This window comes from Otolemur garnettii, unplaced genomic scaffold (assembly GCF_000181295.1).
Source record: "Otolemur garnettii isolate 467f Iridium unplaced genomic scaffold, OtoGar3 scaffold00011, whole genome shotgun sequence".
In the NCBI taxonomy this organism is placed as follows: Eukaryota; Metazoa; Chordata; class Mammalia; order Primates; family Galagidae; genus Otolemur; species Otolemur garnettii.
Window position 1 is genome coordinate 17,635,053 of NW_003852406.1, and position 7,661 is coordinate 17,642,713.

Genomic DNA, 7,661 nt, shown 5'->3' on the forward strand with positions numbered 1-7,661 from the left:
CTCCAACTCCTGGGCTCAAGCGAGTCTCCTGCCTCAGCCTCCCAAGCAGCTGGGACCACAGGCGCCCGCCACAACGCCTGGCCATTTTTTGGTTGCAACCATCATTGTTGTTTGGCGGGTCCGGGCTGGGGATTTGAACCCGCCACCTTGAGTGTATGTGGCTGGCGCCTTAGCCGCTTGAGCCACAGGCGCCGAGCCAGCCTGTAGAAATTTTGATGGGAATTATTTTGAATGTATATAATCAATTTGGGGAGAACTACAATCATGAAAATAGCAAGTCTTCTTATCCACGAACATAGCATCTCTCTCCTTTCAATTAGATCTTCTTTAATTTCTCTCAGCAGTGTTTTCTAGTTTTAAGAGTATAAATTTTGCAATTTTGTCAGATTTATCTCTATATATTTTGTATTTTTCATAGTATTAGAAATAGATTGTTTATATAACATCAATTTTCTAGTGTCTTTTGCTCAATAAAATACTATTAGTTATACTTTTTTATTCTACCAGTGTCTTTCCATACTAGTGTCTATCCATACTAGTGTCTTTTGCTCAATAAAATACTATTAATTAATACTTTTTTATCCTACCACTTTGCTAAACTCATTTATTTAGTGGCTTTTTTAGATGACAAGATTTTCTATATACACGATCATGCTATTTATAAATAAAAAGTTTCACTTTTTTATTTCCAGATTGCATGCTATTTCTTTTTCTTACCCTAGTGAAATGACTAGGACTGCCAATATAATCTTGAATAGAATTGGTAAGAACAAATATTTCTTGGGTCATCCCAGTCTTGGACTGAAAAATGTTTGGTAGAATTTACCAGTGAAAGCATCTGGGCCTGGAGTTTTCTTTGTAGAAAGTTTTTGTTTGTTTGTTTGTTTGTCTTAGAGACAAGAGTCTTACTTCATCGCCATTGGTAGAGAGCTGTGGCATCACAGCTCACAGCAACCTCCAGCTCCTGGGCTTAGGCGATTCTCTCGCCTCAGCATTCTGAGTAGCTGGGACCACAGGCGCCCGCCACAACGCCTGGCTATTTTTTGTTGCAGTTTAGCCAGGGCCAAGTTTGATCCCGCCACCCTCAGTATATGGGGCCAGCGCCCTACCCACTGAGCCACAGGTGCTGCCCCATAGGAAGATTTTTAACTATAAAACTTTTCTTTCTTTCTTTTTTCTTTTTTTAATTTTTTTTTCACTTTCTAAGACTGTGAAGTGAAAGTCTTTCTAAATTGTATGCTATTTCTTATTCTTTTTTATTTATTATTTATTTTTCTTTGTAGAGACAGAGTCTTACTTTATCGCCCTCGGTAGATTGCTGTGGCGTCACAGCTCACAGCAACCTCCAACTCCTGGGCTAAAGCGATTCTCTTGCCTCAGCCTCCCGAGTAGCTGGGACTACTCTTGCATCAGCCTCCTGAGTAGCTGGGACTACAGGCGCCCATCACAACACCCAGCTATGGGGCCGGCACCCTACCCACTGAGCCATAGGCGCCACCCTGTATGCTATTTCTTTTTCTTACCATAGTGAACTGGCTAGGACTGTCAATATAATCTTAAATAGAATTGGTAAGAACAAATATTTCTTGGGTCATCCTAGTCACAGAAGATGAAAGGAGCCTAGAGGCAGCCCAGACTGGGTAACATCACCAAAACCATCCCTGCATGGAGAATCAGCAGGCAGGTGGGCTAAAGACCTTTGAACTCCTGATTGGCAGTTAAATTAGGGGAGCTGGCTTGTCTGCTTCTTGGATATAAAACTTGTTTTCCCTTCCCACTTCCTGAATGCATTATCTGGCCATTATTGACAATGTATTACCCTGTGCTCTTCTACCCAACCTTGGAGTGGGAAAACTTGGGATTCATTTTTTTCCAACTTTTGGATTTTGACGCCTTTTCATTTTTTTCATGAATGCTTTGTTTTAGAGATCAATAAAAGGTTTCTGAGGACCTGAAGAGTTGCTGCATTGCCTCAATCTGCCCTACCATTATGTACAATGTTAGTAGCAAGGTTCTCATAGATGCCATTTATTACGTTGAAGAAGTTCCTTTCTTTTCCTACCTTGCTGAGGGTTGTTGTTATTTTTGTTTTTTTAAATCAGAAATGAACTTTGGATTTTATCAAGTATTCTTCCTGCATTATTGAGGTTATCACATGTTTCTTTTTTCAGTTTGTCAATATGTAAATTATATTAATCAGTTTTCGAACATTACTCTAACCTGGTATTTCTGGGTAAACCTACCTGGTCACAAAAGATTATCCTTTCTGGTATTGCTGGACACAGTTTGCATTTACAGTGATAAAGGATATTTATCTGTAGTTTTCTATTCTTAGAATATCTTTGTCTGGTTTTGGTGTCAGGGTAAGGCTACCATTATAGTATGAGTTGAGAACTATTCCTTCCTTGATATTATTTCTTTCTTAAATGTTTGGTAGAATTCACCAGTGAAAGCATCTGGGCCTGGAGTTTTCTTTATAGGAAGAATAGGTTTGTTTTTTGAGACAGTCTCACTTTATCGCCCTCAGTAGAGTACTATGGCATCACAGCTCACAGCAACCTCCAACTCCTGGGCTTAGGCAATTCTCTTGCCTCAGCCTCTCAAGTAGCTGGGACTACTGGCGCCTGCCACAACACCCGGCTATTTTTTTGTTACAGTTTGGCTGGGCAGGGTTCGAACCCACCACCCTCAGTGTATGGGGCCGGCACTCTACCCACTGAGCCACAGGCACCGCCCTGTAGGAAGGTTTTTAACTGTGAAAATTTTTCTTTCTCTCTTTTTCTTCCTTTTTTAAATTTTTAAATTTTTAAATTTTTTTTTTTTTTTTTTTAAGACAGAGTCACTCTGTTGCCCAGCCTAGAATGCTACTGGGGAAAGGAATTCTCATAATCTTGACAGGAGTGCAGCCATTTTAGAAAATCAGGTTAGAAACAGCAATCCTCTCCCCAGACTCCTGGAGTACCTCAAGGCCAGAGTTCCTAGAAACACTCTGGCTACCCATATCCTGGCCTGTACTAAGGATAACCCCATCATCCTAACCCTAAGAATACCGCATAATTCTGACCCACACTAGAGAAGAGCCCTGGGCAGTACTTTGGGCTCACTGCCTCATTCCAGCTATGCTGATAAGGCCAATAAAAGCCTTTTGCAACTGTGTGGGGCTGGAGCTGACCCCTAGTCAGTCTCTATTTTCTTTTAACCCTCTATTAACATTTTTCCTTGTCCCTGGAATGGTCTCCTCTCCTTTCTTGTGAACTCTTACCCTAGTTCTACCTCTCACCATGACATCAGTCTAGCTCACAGCAACCTCAGACTCCTAGGTTCGAGCAATCCTCCTGCCTCAGCTTCCTGAATCACTGGGACTACAAGTGCCTACAATAACTCCTGGTTAATTTTTCTGTTTTTCCTAGAGATAGGGTCCCACTCTTGCTCAGGCTGGTCTTAAACTCCTGAGCTCAAATGATCCTCCTGCCTCAGCCTCCCAGAGTACTAGAATTATAGATGTGAGTCACCACCTCCACCTCCATTTCTTCTAGAATGTATATCATATTGTTGCTTAAAGCCCTCAGGGCCTTTCTCTCACTCCTCCCTAAATCCTTACTGTGGCTCACAAGGCCCTGTCTGGGCTGTTCCTGCCCTCCTCTCCAACCTTCCACAGGTCACCTTCCCCTTATTCACTATGTTCCAGCCACATGGGTCTTCTGGTTATTCCAAAATTAGGCCACGCTCTTCCCCACTTCAAGCCCTTGGTATTGCCTTTTTATCTGGAAAGCACTTCCACAGGCTCTTTGCACAGTCATTTCTCAATCTCAATCCCCAGATCTCAGATTATGTGTCAGGGAGGTCTTCCCTGACCCTTATATCCAGGGAAGGGCCAGCTGGATACTGTCTTCTACAGAATCTCATTTACTTCCTTCATAATATACAATATACAGATCACACTCCATCACTGTTTGGTTAACTTCAGCTCCCTAAGAACGGGGATCTTGTCTATCTTATTTATGGCTGTACTCCTGTATCTAGCACAAGACATGGTATAAATAAGGTATTTGGTGACTCCTGAGTAAGTAGACTAAACCAGCTGGTTGGACTATTGGTCAGTCAGGCTGCACATCAGCAGAGCAGCAAGTCTTCTGTGAGTTATGTCATCCAGCCTGAGGTTTCTGGTCAGCCTGGAGTGGGTCAGGCAGCCAGAGTGGGCCAGCTGCTCTTTGGCGTAGGTCTGTGTGACTTGGGAGTCAGCTGTGAAGTCAGCCCAGGATTTGGGGGGACTTAAAAAAGCAAAAGGGCCTGGCCCAAAAAATCTTCTGGCCCATCTTTCAAACTAGTATCTCCATGCTCTCCCTTCCCGGGTCAGGAGGTGAAGCAGGGGTGGTCTAGAGGGATTGAGGAGGATGCCCTGTCCCAGCCTCTGGCAGCTGCTCCTCAGTAATTCAGCCACAGGACTTTCAAACCCCATAAAATCCTCACCTGGTGGCTGTAGTGGTCAGGACAAGCTTGTGAAGGCAGCACAGAGAGGGCTTTGTGGCTTCTTCCCCACCCCACCTCCCAACCTCCCCTGACCTGGGCTCTTTGCTCATGGAAACTTCCCCATTGGACCTGGCTGCCGGGCCCCAGGAGACGGGCTGAGGCGCACGTTGCCACCACCTGCTCTTCACAGGGCAGGGCATCAGCCTGTGCTTCTAGGGGCCACTCTTTACTACTGAAGCCACGTTAGGGGTCCCTCTCCACCGACCAGGGGAGCCTGTGCTCTCTGGTTGAGGGGAGAGGCCTTGTATGAAAGGTGAACACTGGAACAGTGAATCCCAGGTTTCTCCAAGAACACCCCTGCTGGAGGCTCACACATGTGCCTGGAGTCCCCTTGAGTGTGTACAGGAGGGTGTCAGAGTTGCTTGTATGGAAGCAGCTGTTTGCAATAACTGGGCAGCAGCACCCACGCCGCCAGCGATCACTAACTTCCATCCTGCTCTCTGAAAGACTCCAGGTGCAGAAGGCACCGCTCATGGTGACATCATCCCCCTTGCGCACTGCTGAGGGAAATGAGCTCAGGGCCGCCATCGGAGGCGGCCTGTTTACTTATGAAGACCCTGGCTGTCAGCAGCTCTTCGACCAGACATTCCCTGTCTTGGCCAGTATGAAGCAGAAATTTCCTTAAACACATTACTTTGGCCACAACCCATTGCTTGTTCCCTTGCTTTCAATTTTTTTTCAAGAGGAAAATTCCCAGTTCTGGCCCCAAACAGAGCAGGCCAGATATGGTGGGAGGAGTTCACAGTGACCCCCAAGAGCCCTTTTGCAGCTGAAGTTACTCTCACCTCCCTGGTAATTCCTCTAGCTGGGAGACCTTCAAACCAGTTCTCCAAGACTTGTACACAGAGGAGTAGAGGTGGGTGGGAGATCAGTGGCGAGCATGGCTTGAGGGTGACCCTCTCTCCACCTCCCTCAGGGCCTCAGCCACCCAGAGCTGACTTAGCACAGCATTTCCCAACTCAGCAACCCTGGCTGCACCCAAGACCCCTCCCTCATTCCCATCAGGGATATTTCAGGAAGTCACAGGAGCTGTCAGTTGTAATAGGCTCCAGGGGATTCCCGAAATGGTCACCCCCACCAACCCTGGCTGCATTATCTCTTGCCCTCCCCCAGCTCTCTCTGTGTTGTGCTCCCTGTAACAGCCATTCCAGAGGCCTGGCGGGGATAATGCTCATGCACGTCTCCTCAGTCTCCTGGTGCTTCTGGATTTTAAGGCCCCCTGTGCTGGGAGCAAAGCAATGCCTTCCCAGGAGTATCAGTCATAAGAGACAGATTCCCTCCTCCTGGTTAGGCACGCATAGACATGTCGGGGAGCCCAAGGACTTACCTGACTCAGCTCTACCCTGTGGCCTGATCCTGCTTAGCTCAGCCCAGGGGGGAGGGGCTCAAGCGGAGACTGAGGTCAGAAGAGGGCATTGAACTTGTGCGTCATAGTACTTATGTGTACATAAAACTAAAAGAATGTCAAAGGTCCACATCAGAGAATGGGGTGCAGGGGGAGGTCCACACGCAGAGGGGAACTGGCAGCTTCTTAGAAGACACTGAAGAAGGGCCGGATTTCCCCCCCTGCAATTCCCACCCTGAACCACCATCAGACCAGAACTCCCTAAACTATGTTTTTGTTTGTTTTGTTTTTTAAATTTTTTAAATTATTTATTTATTTTTGTTGTTGTTGTTGCAGTTTTGGCCGGGGCCGGGTTTGAACCTACCACCCTCAGTATATGAGACTGGTGCCCTACTCCCTGAACCACAGGCACCGCCCCTAAACTATGTTTTAAATGAATTCAATTAGGCAACATCTTTTTTTTTTTTTGAGACAGTGTCTCACTATGTCACCCTCAGTAGAGTGCCGTAATGTCACAGCTCACAGCAACCTCAAACTCTTGGGCCGAAGCGATTCTCCTGCTTCAGCCTCTCAAGTAGCTGGGACTACAGGCACCCGCCACAATGCCCAGCTATTTTAGTTGCAGTTGTCGTTGTTTGGCAGGCCCGGGCTGGATTTGAACCCGCCAGCTCCTGTGTATGTGGCTGGCACCCTAGCCGCTTGAGCTATAGGCGCTGAGCTAATTAGGCAACATATCTATTAAACCCAAAATTTTTAGGATGTGAGAACTGGGAAGTCTCTAGATAAGGACAGAAGCTAATAGCTATGGAACATCTACTGTGTGCCTGGCACCATGCTCACCACCCCTTTACACACATTATTTCATGTAATCTACACAATAACCCTGGGAAAGTCTTTAGGATACTAAGGTCAGAGATGGCAGAGCCAGGATTCATATGTAAGTCTGTCAGTCAACATGTAGATATCTCCCAATTTGACTTCTCAAAAGTAATTCACTCAGGAATCAATCATACTCCTTCTGTGAACCAAACAAGGCCTATCCAGTTAAGATGGGTGGTGAACCCACCCCTACAGGTGAGGAAACTGAGGCCAGATTACAAAGTGAGCCTAAGCCGCGCATAGGACCAGTATATTCAGCTCTTAGGTCAGGCCCCTTCCCACCACTCCAGTCTCATAGTTCTAAATCAATCCAGGCAAGGGAAAGGGTGGCAGGAATGCTGTGGGTTCTGCCCTCTAGGAGATAAGACAAAGATGAGCAAACAGAGAAACACACACGTGACAGTCACACAAGAAGATGCGCAGAGATGTGTCTGCACAGACAATGACACGCAGGTGTTGGGTGAAGTTCTTCCTCAAGGGGAGAGAAGGACAGCTTGGCCACGAGTGCAAGCTTGCTCCTAGAATTGTATGAAAGCAAGAAACAACTATATACTCTTAGATGGCATGTAGCAAAATGTCTTTATTTTCCACTTCCTTTTATTGGGAGCTAGTCCCGTACACCACATTGATCAATAATCCTAACATCCTTTTTTCTTACCTTAAACTATAGAAAAGAAAGAAAGTCAGGGAAAATGAGATAACCGTCATAAGATTAGCCTAAAGAAAGAAAGTCCGGGAAAGTAAGACAACCATCTTAAGCTAGCCTCAGGCTGTTCCTCTCTGAAGACCTAAGAACTATACATTATCTGACTTCTATTGTTAAAGTTAAAGGTTAGGGCTCAGCACCTGTGGCTCAAGCGGCTAAGGCGCCAGCCACATACACCTAAGGTGGCGGGTTCGAATCCCC